At 44.1% G+C, this 14,400-nt stretch overlaps 1 long non-coding RNA gene across 3 annotated transcripts; it reads left to right on the top strand.

Annotated features, from left to right (window-relative positions):
• Positions 1–212: 212 nt before the first annotated feature.
• On the top strand, positions 213–6,603 carry LOC127923552 (uncharacterized). Of its 3 annotated transcripts, none has more exons than XR_008114696.1 (2): positions 213–755; positions 1,370–6,603. It is a non-coding gene; the product is annotated as an uncharacterized LOC127923552 (long non-coding RNA). The 3 variants fall into 3 exon arrangements; XR_008114698.1 differs by having other exon boundaries at positions 219–662; XR_008114697.1 differs by having other exon boundaries at positions 219–724.
• Positions 6,604–14,400: the final 7,797 nt, after the last annotated feature.

The following is a 14,400-nucleotide window of genomic DNA, read 5'->3' as shown; positions in this document are numbered from 1 at the left end:
GAGAAGATGGAAGTGGGCTAAGGAGTGATGGAGAGAAGATGGAAGGGCTAAGGATGAAGAGAGTGATGGAAGGGGAAGGAGTATGGAGAGAGGACTAGAGGTGTATGGAGTGATGAGAGAAGATGGAAGGCTAAGGAGTGATGGAGGAAGATGGAAGGGGCTAAGGAGTGATGGAGAGAAGATGGAAGGGGCTAAGGATGACGGAGAGAAGATGGAAGGGGCTAAGGAGTGATGTAGAGAAGATGGAAGGGGTTAAGGAGTGATGGAGAGAAGATGGAAGGGGCTAAGGAGTGATGGAGAGAAGATGGAAGGGTCTAAGGAGTGACAGAGAGAAGATGGAAGGGGTTAAGGAGTGATGGAGAGAAGATGGAAGGGGCTAAGGAGTGATGGAGAGAAGATGGAAGGGGCTAAGGAGTGATGGAGAGAAGATGGAAGGGTCTAAGGAGTGATAGAGAGAAGATGGAAGGGGTTAAGGAGTGATGGAGAGAAGATGGAAGGGGTTAAGGAGTGATGGAGAGAAGATGGAAGGGTCTAAGGAGTGATGGAGAGAAGATGGAAAGGGCTAAGGAGTGATGGAGAGAAGATGGAAGTGGTTAAGGAGTGATGGAGAGAAGATGGAAGGGGCTAAGGAGTGATGGAGAGAAGATGGAAGGGGCTAAGGAGTAATGGAGAGAAGATGGAAGGGGCTAAGGAGTGATGGAGAGAAGATGGAAGGGGCTAAGGAGTGATGGAGAGAAGATGGAAGGGGCTAAGGAGTGATGGAGAGAAGATGGAAGGGTCTAGAGTGATAGAGAGAAGATGGAAGGGGTTAAGGAGTGATGGAGAGAAGATGGAAGGGTCTAAGGAGTGATGGAGAGAAGATGGAAAGGGCTTGATGGAGAGAAGATGATGGAGAGGAGAGAAGATGGAAGTGGTTAAGGAGTGATGGAGAGAAGATGGAAGTGGTTAGAGAAGATGGAAGGGGCTGATGGAGAGAAGATGGAAGGGGCTAAGGAGTGATGGAGAGAAGATGGAAGGGCTAAGGAGTAATGGAGAGAAGATGGAAGAGAAGATGGAAGGGGCTAAGGAGTGATGGAGAGAAGATGGAAGGTGGAAGGGGTTAAGGAGTGATGGAGAGAAGATTAAGGAGTGATGGAGAGAGATGGAAGGGGCTAAGGAAGGGAAGGGGCTGGTAAGGAGATGATGGAGAGAAGATGGAAGGGGCTAAGGAGTGATGGAGAGAAGATGGAAGGGGCTAAGGAGTGATGGAGAGAAGATGGAAGGGGCTAAGGAGTGATGGAGAGAAGATGGAAGGTGGGCTAATGAGATGGAGAGAAGATGGAAGGGCTGGAGTGATGGAGAGAAGATGGAAGGGGTTAAGAAGAGGAAGGTGATGGAGAGAAGATGGAAGGGGTTAAGGAGTGATGGAGAGAAGATGGAAGGGGCTAAGGAGTGATGGAGAGAAGATGGAAGGGGCTAAGGAGTGATGGAGAGAAGATGGAAGGGGCTAAGGAGTGATGGAGAGAAGATGGAAGGGGCTAAAGAGTGATGGAGAGAAGATGGAAGGGGCTATGGAGTGATGGAGAGAATCTGACCATTTTTTTGTTGTTGTAGTAATGACAATTACAACAATACTGAATGAACACTTATTTTAACTTAATATAATACATCAATAAAATCAATTTAGCCTCAAGTAAATAATGAAACATGTTTAATTTGGTTTAAATAATGCAAAAACAAGGTGTTGGAGAAGAAAGTAAAAGTGCAATATGTGCCATGTAAAAAAGCTAAGGTTTCAGATCCTTGCTCAGAACATGAGAACATATGAAAGTTGGTGGTTCCTTTTAACATGAGTCTTCAATATTCCCAGGTAAGAAGTTTTAGGTTGTAGTTATTATAGGAATTATAGGACTTTTTCCCTCTATACCATTTGTATTTCATTAACCTTTGACTATTGGATGTTCTTATAGGCACTTTAGTATTGCCAGTGTAACAGTATAGCTTCTTCCCTCTCCTCGCTCCTCCCTGGGCTCGAACCAGCAACACAACGAAAACAGCCATCATCGAAGCAGCATTACCCATGCAGAGCAAGGGAAACAACCACCCCAAGGCTCAGAGCGAGTGAAGTTTGAAACACTATCAGCGCGCTCTAACTCGCCAGCCATTTCACTTCGGTTACACCAGCCTCATCTCGGGAGTTGATAGGCTTGAAGTCAGAAACAGCACAATGCTTGACACACAACGAAGAGCTGCTGGCAAAACTCACGAAAGTGCTGTTTGAATGAATGTTTACACGCCTGCTTCTGCCTACCACCGCTCAGTCAGATACTTACCGTAATTGCTGGACTATTAAGCGCACCTGAATATAAACCGCACCCACTGAATTATTCAAAAATATGTATTTTGTACATAAATAAGCCGCACATGTCTATAAGCCACAAGTGCCTACCGGTACATTGAAACAAATTAACTTTACACAGCCTTTAAACGAAACACGGCTTGTAACAAAAATAAATAGGCTTTAACCAAACACGGATTGTAACAAAAATAAATAGGCTTTAACCAAACACGGCTTGTAACAAAAATGAAACAGTAGCCTAGTCATTGGTCACTATCTTCCTCCTCCTGTGCACTGAAACCACTGAAGTCATCTCCTTCGGTGTCGGAGTTGAATAGCCTCAGAATTGCTTCATCCGATGTTGGATCGCTGCCCTCTTCAACACGCAGCAGTCCAGCTGCCCTCTTCAACACGCAGCAGTCCAGCCTTTCCAAACCCGTTGATGATGGTGGATTTTTTGACAATGCTCCACGCTGTCAGCAGCTCTATTTCCTTTTCCAACAGCCAGATCGATCGCCTTCAACTTGAAAGCTGCATCATATGCATTTCTCCGTTTCTTTGCCATGATGAGGGTGACAAAATGACTACCGTAATCAGAATGATGGGATGTTTGAGCGCTCTCGATTTACGTCACATTATGTGACAGTGCTCAGTTTTTTGGCGGCATGAATCTTGTGAAAGCGGGAAAAATCCATAAATTAACCGCGTCATTGTATAAACCGCGAGGTTCAAAGCGTGGGAATAAAGTCGTGGCTTATAGTCCGGAAATTACTGTAGATACTTGTATGCTTGTTTGCTCAGTCAGATTATATGCAACGCAGGACACGCTAGATAATATCTAGTAATATCATCAACCATGTGTAGTTAACTAGTGATTATGATTGATTGTTTTTTTTATTAGATACAGTGCCTTGCGAAAGTATTCGGCCCCCTTGAACTTTGCGACCTTTTGCCACATTTCAGGCTAGATATAAAAGATATAAAACTGTATTTTTTTGTGAAGAATCAACAACAAGTGGGACACAATCATGAAGTGGAACGACATTTATTGGATATTTCAAACTTTTTTAACAAATCAAAAACTGAAAAATTGGACGTGCAAAATTATTCAGCCCCCTTAAGTTAATACTTTGTAGTGCCACCTTTTGCTGCGGTTACAGCTGTAAGTCGCTTGGGGTATGTCTCTATCAGTTTTGCACATCGAGAGACTGAAATTTTTCCCATTCCTCCTTGCAAAATAGCTCGAGCTCAGTGAGGTTGGATGGAGAGCATTTGTGAACAGCAGTTTTCAGTTCTTTCCACAGATTCTCGATTGGATTCAGGTCTGGACTTTGACTTGGCCATTCTAACACCTGGATATGTTTATTTTTGAACCATTCCATTGTAGATTTTGCTTAATGTTTTGGATCATTGTCTTGTTGGAAGACAAATCTCCGTCCCAGTCTCAGGTCTTTTGCGGACCCAATCAGGTTCAATCAGATTCTTCCAGAATGGTCCTGTATTTGGCTCCATCTATCTTCCCATCAATTTTAACCATCTTTCCTGTCCCTGCTGATGAAAAGCAGGCCCAACCCATGATGCTGCCACCACCATGTTTGACAGTGGGGATGGTGTGTTCAGGGTGATGAGCTGTGTTGCTTTTTGCATTGTTGCCAAAAAGTTAAATTTTGGTTTCATCTGACCAGAGCACCTTCTTCCACATGTTTGGTGTGTCTCCCAGATGGCTTGTGGCAAACTTTAAACAACACTTTTTATGGATATCTTTAAGAAATGGCTTTCTTCTTGCCACTCTTCCATAAAGGCCAGATTTGTGCACTATATGACTGATTGTTGTCCTATGGACAGAGTCTCCCACCTCAGCTGTGGATCTCTGCAGTTCATCCAGAGTGATCATAGGCCTCTTGGCTGCATCTCTGATCAGTCTTCTCCTTGTATGAGCTGAAAGTTTAGAGGGACGGCCAGGTCTTGGTAGATTTGCAGTGGTCTGATACTCCTTCCATTTCAATATTATCGCTTGCACAGTGCTCCTTGGGATGTTTAAATCTTTTTGTATCCAAATCCGGCTTTAAACTTCTTCACAACAGTATCTCGGACCTGCCTGGTGTGTTCCTTGTTCTTCATGATGCTCTCTGCGCTTTTAACGGACCTCTGAGACTATCACAGTGCAGGTGCATTCATACGGAGACTTGATTACACACAGGTGGATTGTATTTATCATCATTAGTCATTTAGGTCAACATTGGATCATTCAGAGATCCTCACTGAATAATTTTGCACGCCCAATTTTTCAATTTTTGATTTGTTAAAAAAGTTTGAAATATCCAATAAATGTCGTTCCACTTCATGATTGTGTCCCACTTGTTGTTGATTCTTCACAAAAAAATACAGTTTTATATCTTTATGTTTGAAGCCTGAAATGTGGCAAAAGGTCGCAAAGTTCAAGGGGGCCGAATACTTTCGCAAGGCACTGTACATTTAATGCTAGCTTGCAACTTACCTTGGCTTACTGCATTCGCTTAACAGGCAGTCTCCTTGTGGAGTGCAACGAGAGAGAGGCAGGTCGTTATTGCGTTGGACTAGTTAACTGTAGGGTTGCAAGATTGGATCCCCCGAACCGACAAGGTGAAAATCTGTCGTTCTGCCCCTCAACTAGGCAATTATGGATATATATATATATTTCTTTAGAGGCAAGTCAGTTAAGAACAAATTCTTATTTTCAATAACAGTGGGTTAACTGCCTGTTCAGGGGCAGAACGACAGATTTGTACTTTGTCAGCTTGGGGATTCGAACTTGCAACCTTCCGGTTATTAGTCCAACGCTCTAACTACTAGGCTACCCTGTGTGCGTGCGTGCGTGCGTGTATGAGTGTATATCTGTGTGTGGATGAGTTTATATCTGTGGGTGTGTGTGTGGATGAGTTGGTGTGAGTGTGGATGAGTGTATATCTGTGGGCGTGAGTGTGGATGAGGTGCGGAAAGTCTGCATGTGGTCAGTCCCGTTTAAGTGTGTTGGTGTGTGCTAACGTGTGTGTTCTGTTTGTTCACAGGGACAGTGAAGAGGAATACACACTTCCTGTTTCATCATACCAGGAGATCTAAAGGACACGTTTACCTGAAGCCCTGATTAACACCCATCCACCCATCAATCCTTCCTGTATCTCTCTTTTACCAAACCATCACACTGTCATGTCTAAGTGTTTCAACTGAGGATTCATCCTTTGCCTTTTTAATATTAGTGTCATTATCATATTTTATTATTAGTATTCTTCTGGTTTTGTACTGTTCAACTGCTGTCAATCATCTGAACAGCAGGTAGTCTGTTACTATGACACTCATCCACTCACTAAAAGTCTACATGCTGCTGCTGTACAGAATAACTCTCTGGTCTGTGTATACCACACACACACATACACAGGAAACACACAGGTGTGTGTGTGTGTGTTTGGGGGATTAGTTCGATACTGGCTTTTACCCTAACTCTGATGATCCAATCCCTCCTAGAATAGCATCAGTCCACCAGATGGATGGAGAAGCCTTCAGTATTACCTCCTCTTCCTCCTCTCTTTTCCTCCTCCTCTCCTCTTCCTCCTCCTCTTCCACTCCTCTCTACTTCCTCCTCTTTTCCTCCTCCTCTACTAGGCTGCTTCCATAATGGCAGCCTATTTATACCCCACATTGAGTGCATCCCAAATGGCTCCCTATTCCCTATGTAGTGCACTACTTTTGACCAGGGCCCGTAGGGTTTTGGTCAAGAGTAGTGTATAACATAGAGAATAGGGTGCCATTTTGGATGTATCCCTCGACTGAATTCTCGACCAGAAGCTGTGGATGGGAGGGGTGCTGAAGCTGTGGATGGGAGGGGTGCTGAAGCTGTGGATGGGAGGGGTGCTGAAGCTGTGGATGGGAGGGGTGCTGAAGCTGTGGATGGGAGGGGTGCTGAAGCTGTGGATGGGAGGGGTGCTGAAGCTGTGGATGGGAGGGGTGCTGAAGCTGTGGATGGGAGGGGTGCTGAAGCTGTGGATGGGAGGGGTGCTGAAGCTGTGGATGGGAGGGGTGCTGAAGCTGTGGATGGGAGGGGTGCTGAAGCTGTGGATGGGAGGGGTGGTGGTGTTTTGTTTACCTGTTTTGAAGCATTCATTGGTGACATAAAAGGAACGCTCTGTTTGAAGTGTGACTGTGCTGTTGTTTTTAAGTGTGTGAAATACTGTACAAATTAAACCATGGCTGAGATTTAATGTGCTTTTTTTTCTTGATTTGCGGATGAATAAATGCAACTTTAAAACAGACTTCTCTTGGTTGCCTACTTGTTTTTGTTGATGATAAATGTGGTTGTACATCTTACTGAGTTCCGCTCCTCTAGTCTCGTGTGGCATCCTTCCAAATCTCATCTTGTTGACTGGACGATAAGGTGAGAAGCCTGGGCCTCTGAGGCTACCCACCCCTCTGATAGTTGAATGTTTCAAGAAAGAAGAGTTGAACATGTTGAACAGCTTCATGTGTTTCCATAGGATCAGAGAGGATAGATGTAACTATACGGGGAATCATCTGGAATGTGACTCTATATTCCCAGTTATGAGCATCAGCTCTCTCTCTCCATCAATAACCATATTGGCTGAAAGCCCTGCCTCTTAATGTCAGGTAGCAACATGAGGAACTACATTGTCTCACACAAAGTTTGCATCCCAAATAGCACCCTATTCCATATTAAGGCCCATAAGGCTCTGGTCAGAAGTCGTGCACTTTATAGGGAATAGGGTGCCATTTGGATGAAGCCTTTGATATTCTCTTTATCGGAGTCAACTACACATTAAGAAAGACAATGTTTTAATTGCTTTTACATTTTGGAAAAAACATCACAAATATTTACATTTAAAAATACTTAATTTTGTGTCTCTAGAGTGGTAGTATACATGTTAAATATACTGAGACATATTGAAGCTGGGGACAGATCTAGGATCAGCTTGTCCTCCCACAATCTAACCTTTACCATTAGTGGGAAAATATACAACTGATCCACGATCAGCATCTAGAGCAACTTCCCACTACTACCCATTTTGCAGAAATCAGATAGAGGAAATGACACAAACAGGGCCCCCTGGAGGGCCCCAAAGGAATTACCCCAGAACGAAGAGGAGAGGATGGACATACAGGGCTGAAATGATACTGAACAACACAACTGTTTTTGGTTGAGTTAAAGCCTTAATACAATAGATTTTTACATTGATGCTGGATTGAAAAAATAAGAATTAGAATATGATAGGACAGATTACATAGAATGAATACATTTAGATATATGTGTACTTGTTGCAAAAAGTCTATTGCAAAGACATACATATTACCTGCAATTGATGAGAAAGCTACAGTTGGAACTCTACTATCAGACCTATCTCTGTGCCAAATGGCACCCTACTTCCTATATAGTGCACTATTGTTAACCAGAGCCCTATGGGGCCTAGTCAAAAATAATGCACTACATTTTGGGACACAACCTTTCCACTAGGCACAGACATCAATTCAACGTCTATTCCAAATTGGTTCAACGTAATGACGTGAAAACAACGTTGAGTCAACTAGTGTGTGTCCATTGGGATGGTTGAACACTCATTCACTCTCAGTAGGTCAACATTTCACTCCTCAAGGTAGTCAAAGCTGTCATCTAGTAAGAAGATCAGTCAGTCAGTTGATTTGACAGAATAACTATTGAATTTCCCAATCGAGTCAGTGCCATTCAGTGCCATTCAGTGACATCTGACTATTGAATTTCCCAATCGAGTCAGTGCCATTCAGTGACATCTGACTATTGAATTTCCCAAGTCCATTCAGTGACATCTGACTCAGTGCCATTCAGTGACATCTGACTATTGAATTTCCCAATCGAGTCAGTGCCATTCAGTAACATCTGACTATTGAATTTCCCAATCGATTCAGTGCCATTCCAATCGAAGCCAAAGTGACATCTGACTATTGAATTTCCCAATCGAGTCAGTGCCATTCAGTGACATCGGACGATTGAATTTCCCAATCGAGTCAGTGCCATTCAGTAACATCTGACTATTGAATTTCCCAATCGAGTCAGTGCCATTCAGTGACATCTGACTATTGAATTTCCCCAATCGAGTCAGTGCCATTCTATTGAATGACATTCAGTGACATCGGACTATTGAATTTCCCCAATCGAGTCAGTGCCATTCAGTGACATCTGACTATTACGGACTTCAGTGACATCGACTATTGAATTTCCCAATCGAGTCAGTGCCATTCAGTGACATCTGACTATTGAATTTCCCAATCGAGTCAGTGCCATTCAGTGACATCGGACTATTGAATTTCCCAATCGAGTCAGTGCCATTCAGTGACATCGGACTATTAATTTCCCCTTCAGTGACATCACTATTGAATTTCTCCGAGTCAGTGCCATTCAGTGACATCTGACTATTGAATTTCCCAATCGAGTCAGTGCCATTCAGTGACATCTGACTATTGAATTTCCCAATCGAGTCAGTGCCATTCAGTGACATCGGACCCAATCGAAGCCAGTGCATTCCCCTTCCCAATCGAGTCAGTGCCATTCAGTGACATCGAGCTATTGAATTTCCCAATCGAAGTGCCATTCAGTAACATCTGCCATTGAATTTCTCCACCGAAGTCAGTGCCATTCAGTGACATCTGACTATTGAATTCCCAATCGAGTCAGTGCCATTCAGTGACATCGGACTATTGAATTTCCAATCGAGTCAGTGCCATTCAGTGACATCTGACTATTGAATTTCCCAATCGAGTCAGTGCCATTCAGTGACATCGGACTATTGAATTTCCCCTTGCCATTCAGTGACATCGACTATTGAATCCCAATCGTGCCATTCAGTGACATCTGACTATTGAATTTCCCAATCGAGTCAGTGCCATTCAGTGACATCTGACTATTGAATTTCCCACCGAGTCAGTGCCATTCAGTGACATCTGACTATTGAATTTCCCAATCGAGTCAGTGCCATTCAGTGACATCGTGAATTTCCCATCGGATTCAGTGACATCTGACTATTGAATTTCCCAATCGAGGTCAGTGCCATTCAGTGACATCTGACTATTGAATTTCCCAATCGAGTCATTCAGTGACATCGACTATTGAATTTCCCAATCGAAATGATTCAGTGACATCGGACTATTGAATTTCCCAATCGAGTCAGTGCCATTCAGTAACATCTGACTATTGAATTTCCTCAATCGAGTCAGTGCCATTCAGTGACATCTGACTATTGAATTTCCCAATCGAGTCCAGTGCCATATTGAATTTCAGTAAGTGACATCTGACTATTGAATTTCCCAATCGAGTCAGTGCCATTCAGTAACATCTGACTATTGAATTTCCCAATCGAGGTCAGTGCCATTCAGTGACATCGGACTATTGAATTTCCCCAATCGAGTCAGTGCCATTCAGTGACATCGACTATTGAATTTCCCAATCGAGTCAGTGCCATTCAGTGACATCGGAATTTCTGTATTCAGTGACATTGTTGCTGATTGTTTTCTAACAGTATAGTTAAATATATACTTTCAGTGATAATATTACCATTATTGCATTTCCAGCTTTCTGGAAATGTCAAATACAATATGTTTTTGCCTAAATTGTTTATTTTAATACATAAAGGTCATACCTTTCATCTCATAGAGGCCGAATCCTAACAAATCCACTCGCTTTACTCAAACTTTCACACCAAACTCCCACTGACATCAAGGTAAAGAATTCACACCAAAATCAGTCAGTTACTTTCAGGGATCATCATGTCAAGTTTGGATTCTGCTTTCATTGTGAGTGAGTCGTAAAGCCAGGAGTTTTTCCAAACCATGTTTCCAGAACAGGAACAACTCTAGGCCCTATTCATAGGTTTATCAATCGTCATACATTTCCAGTGGGTTCTTTGAAGGTTGGTCGTAGGTGTTTGAAGGTTGGTTGTAGGTGTTTGAAGGTTGGTTGTTGGTTATTTTAAGGTTGGTTGAAGGTTACAGGCTGCCGTAAATCCTCTTGATGGTCTCTCCCTCACCCTTCTCGATGATGCCCTTGTCAATGTAGGAGTCCACTTGTTGGTCCATGAAGTCCCTCAATTTGGACAGGTCGTAATCTGGAATAAAATACACAAGAATAGAGACAGATTACAATCTAATCTGGAAAAATGTGAACTAGGATTGTGTAAATCCTGAAACGAAACGTAGGCTGAAAATAATTAGCATGTCATATCATAGGAAAAGACACTGCATTCACACAGATTTGTCCAGTGCACAGTTCGGGTTTGACATCTTAAGCCCAAATATATCATACTTGAACAATAACAAAGATTTATTGATTTAAATGGTTATGCAACATCATGAGTAAGCTCTGGCCATCGACTTCAGTTTTAAAATGTGTATTTCTACTGGTGTGGTGTTTAAGCAGCCGTAGATGAGAGACAGGTGCTTTCACAACAAGTAGTTCTGTTGTTGTTCAAACAATCTTTTATCTGATAAAGGATCAGCATCCTATCAAGATACTATAGAATATACATGTAAGTGTACATAGAAGGGGTAGGAGCTGGGAGGAGGGAGGAGGAGTGTGGGAGGGAGGAAGGAGGAGTGTGGAGAAGGGGAGGAGTGTGGAGGAGGAAGGAGGAGAGAGGAGGAGTGTGGGAGGGGAGGGAGGAGGAGTGTGGAGGGGAGAGAGGAGTGTGGAGGGAGGGAGGAGGGAGGTGGAGGAGGAGGAGGTGGAGGGAGGGATGAGGAGTGTGGAGGAGAGAGGGGGGAGTGGAGGGGAGTGTGGAGGAGAAAGGGAGGAGTGTGGAGGAAGGGGAGGAGGTGTGGAGGAGGGAGGTGTGGAGGAGGGGAGAGGAGTGTGTGGAGAGAGGGAGGTGGAGGAGGGAGGAGGAGTGTGGAGGAGAAAGGAGGAGTGTGGAGGAGGAGGGAGGAGTGTGGAGGAGGAGGGAGGAGTGTGGAGGAGGAGGGAGGAGTGTGGAGGAGGGAGGAGTGTGGAGGAGGGAGGAGGAGTGAGGAGGTTGTGATAATGATGGTGATATGGAGTCAAGCAGAGAGAACAGTCCATCTGTTCCTCTAGCTACAGTATTTACTGGCAGAGAAGTGTCCATCTGTTCCGCTAGCTACAGTATGTACTGGCAGAGAAGTGTCCATCTGTTCCTCTAGCTACAGTATGTACTGACAGAGAAGTGTCCATCTGTTCCCCTAGCTACAGTATGTACTGACAGAGAAGTGTCCATCTGTTCCTCTAGCTACAGTATGTACTGACAGAGAAGTGTCCCTCTGTTCCTCTAGCTACAGTATGTACTGACAGAGAAGTGTCCATCTGTTCCTCTAGCTACAGTATATACTGGCAGAGAAGTGTCCATCTGTTCCCCTAGCTACAGTATGTACTGGCAGAGAAGTGTCCATCTGTTTCTCTGGCTGCAGTATGTACTGGCAGAGAAGTGTCCATCTGTTCCTCTGGCTACAGTATGTACTGGCAGAGAGGTGTCCATCTGTTTCTCTAGCTTACAGTATGTACTGGCAGAGAAGTGTCCATCTGTTTCTCTGGCTACAGTATGTACTGGCAGAGAGAAGTGTCCATCTGTTCCTCTAGCTACAGTATGTACTGACAGAGGAAGTTGTCCATCTGTTTCTCTGGCTACAGTATGTACTGACAGAGAAGTGTCCATCTGTTCCTCTAGCTGCAGTATGTACTGACAGAGAAGTGTCCATCTGTTCCTCTAGCTACAGTATGTACTGACAGAGAAGTGTCCATCTGTTCCTCTGGCTACAGTATGTACTGACAGAGAGTGTCCATCTGTTCCCCTAGCTACAGTATGTACTGACAGAGAGGTGTCCATCTGTTCCCCTAGCTAAGCAGTATGTACTGACAGAAAGTGTCCATCTGTTCCTCTGGCTACAGTATGTACTGGCAGAGAAGTGTCCATCTGTTCCTCTAGCTACAGTATGTACTGACAGAGAAGTGTCCATCTGTTCCTCTAGCTACAGTATGTACTGACAGAGAGGTGTCCATCTGTTCCCCTAGCTACAGTATGTACTGGCAGAGAAGTGTCCATCTGTTTCTCTGGCTACAGTATGTACTGACAGAGAAGTGTCAATCTGTTCCTCTAGCTACAGTATGTACTGACAGAGAGGTGTCCATCTGTTCCTCTAGCTACAGTATGTACTGACAGAGAGGTGTCCATCTGTTCCCCTAGCTACAGTATGTACTGACAGAGAAGTGTCAATCTGTTCCTCTAGCTACAGTATGTACTGACAGAGAAGTGTCCATCTGTTCCTCTAGCTACAGTATGTACTGACAGAGAAGTGTCCATCTGTTCCTCTAGCTACAGTATGTACTGACAGAGAGGTGTCCATCTGTTCCCCTAGCTACAGTATGTACTGGCAGAGAAGTGTCCATCTGTTTCTCTGGCTACAGTATGTACTGACAGAGAAGTGTCCATCTGTTCCTCTAGCTACAGTATGTACTGGCAGAGAGGTGTCCATCTGTTCCTCTAGCTACAGTATGTACTGACAGAGAGGTGCCCATCTGTTCCCCTAGCTACAGTATGTACTGGCAGAGAAGTGTCCATCTGTTCCTCTAGCTACAGTATGTACTGGCAGAGAGGTGTCCATCTGTTCCTCTAGCTACAGTATGTACTGACAGAGAGGTGTCCATCTGTTCCCCTAGCTACAGTATGTACTGGCAGAGAAGTGTCCATCTGTTTCTCTGGCTACAGTATGTACTGGCAGAGAAGTGTCCATCTGTTTCTCTGGCTACAGTATGTACTGACAGAGAGGTGTCCATCTGTTCCCCTAGCTACAGTATGTACTGGCAGAGAAGTATCCATCTGTTTCTCTGGCTACAGTATGTACTGGCAGAGAAGTGTCCATCTGTTTCTCTGGCTACAGTATGTACTGGCAGAGAAGTGTCCATCTGTTCCTCTAGCTACAGTATGTACTGACAGAGAGGTGTCCATCTGTTCCCCTAGCTACAGTATGTACTGACAGAGAAGTGTCCCTCTGTTCCTCTAGCTACAGTATGTACTGACAGAGAAGTGTCCATCTGTTCCTCTAGCTACAGTATATACTGGCAGAGAAGTGTCCATCTGTTCCCCTAGCTACAGTATGTACTGGCAGAGAAGTGTCCATCTGTTTCTCTGGCTACAGTATGTACTGACAGAGAAGTGTCCATCTGTTCCTCTAGCTACAGTATGTACTGGCAGAGAAGTATCCATCTGTTTCTCTGGCTACAGTATGTACTGGCAGAGAAGTGTCCATCTGTTCCTCTAGCTACAGTATGTACTGGCAGAGAAGTGTCCATCTGTTCCTCTAGCTACGGTATGTACTGACAGAGAGCCACCCTGTACCACTGCCTAGAACAAACACAACACACATGTATGCTAGCATGCACATACAGTCCACACACACACACACATCTCTAATGAAAGGAGCTGGGCCAAGGTAAATACAGTAAGTGGTGTGTTACCCAGGCAACCACTCTGTTTTTTTTACCCAGGCAACCACTCTGTTTCCATGACTGTGTAATGTTGTCCCCCAGCTGTATTGAACAGAGAGAGAGAGAGAGAGAGAGGGAGAGAGAGAGAGAGAGAGAGAGAGAGAGAGAGAGAGAGAGAGAGAGACAGAAGAGAGAGAGAGAGAGAGAGAGAGAGAGAGAGAGAGAGAGAGAGCGAGAAACAGAGAGAGAAACAGAGAGAGGGAGAGAGGGAGACAGATAAAGAGAAGACAGATAAAGAGAGACAGACAAAACAAACCAAATGGGTTTTAAATAAAAGCCTACGTTGAGCTGATATTTACATAATTCATTATAATGTCACTCAGTAAATTGTGTTTACAATATAAAATGATACAGAAACAGATCAGAACATCCTCTCTAATATCGGTGGCTAATCTAAATGCTCTCTTATACACTATAGGCTGCTTTCCCAGACACAGATTAAACCTGGTCCTGGACTAAAAATGACTTCAATGGAGAATCTCCAATGGAGAATCTCCATTGAAGTCCAGACCTGGGCCAGCCTTCAGCTGCTTGGGAAACCGGCCCGATATGTACTGGGTGTGCACCAGTACACCAT

This window comes from Oncorhynchus keta, unplaced genomic scaffold (assembly GCF_023373465.1).
Source record: "Oncorhynchus keta strain PuntledgeMale-10-30-2019 unplaced genomic scaffold, Oket_V2 Un_contig_30086_pilon_pilon, whole genome shotgun sequence".
In the NCBI taxonomy this organism is placed as follows: domain Eukaryota; kingdom Metazoa; phylum Chordata; class Actinopteri; order Salmoniformes; family Salmonidae; genus Oncorhynchus; species Oncorhynchus keta.
This window is presented reverse-complemented; position numbering and strand designations above follow the sequence as displayed.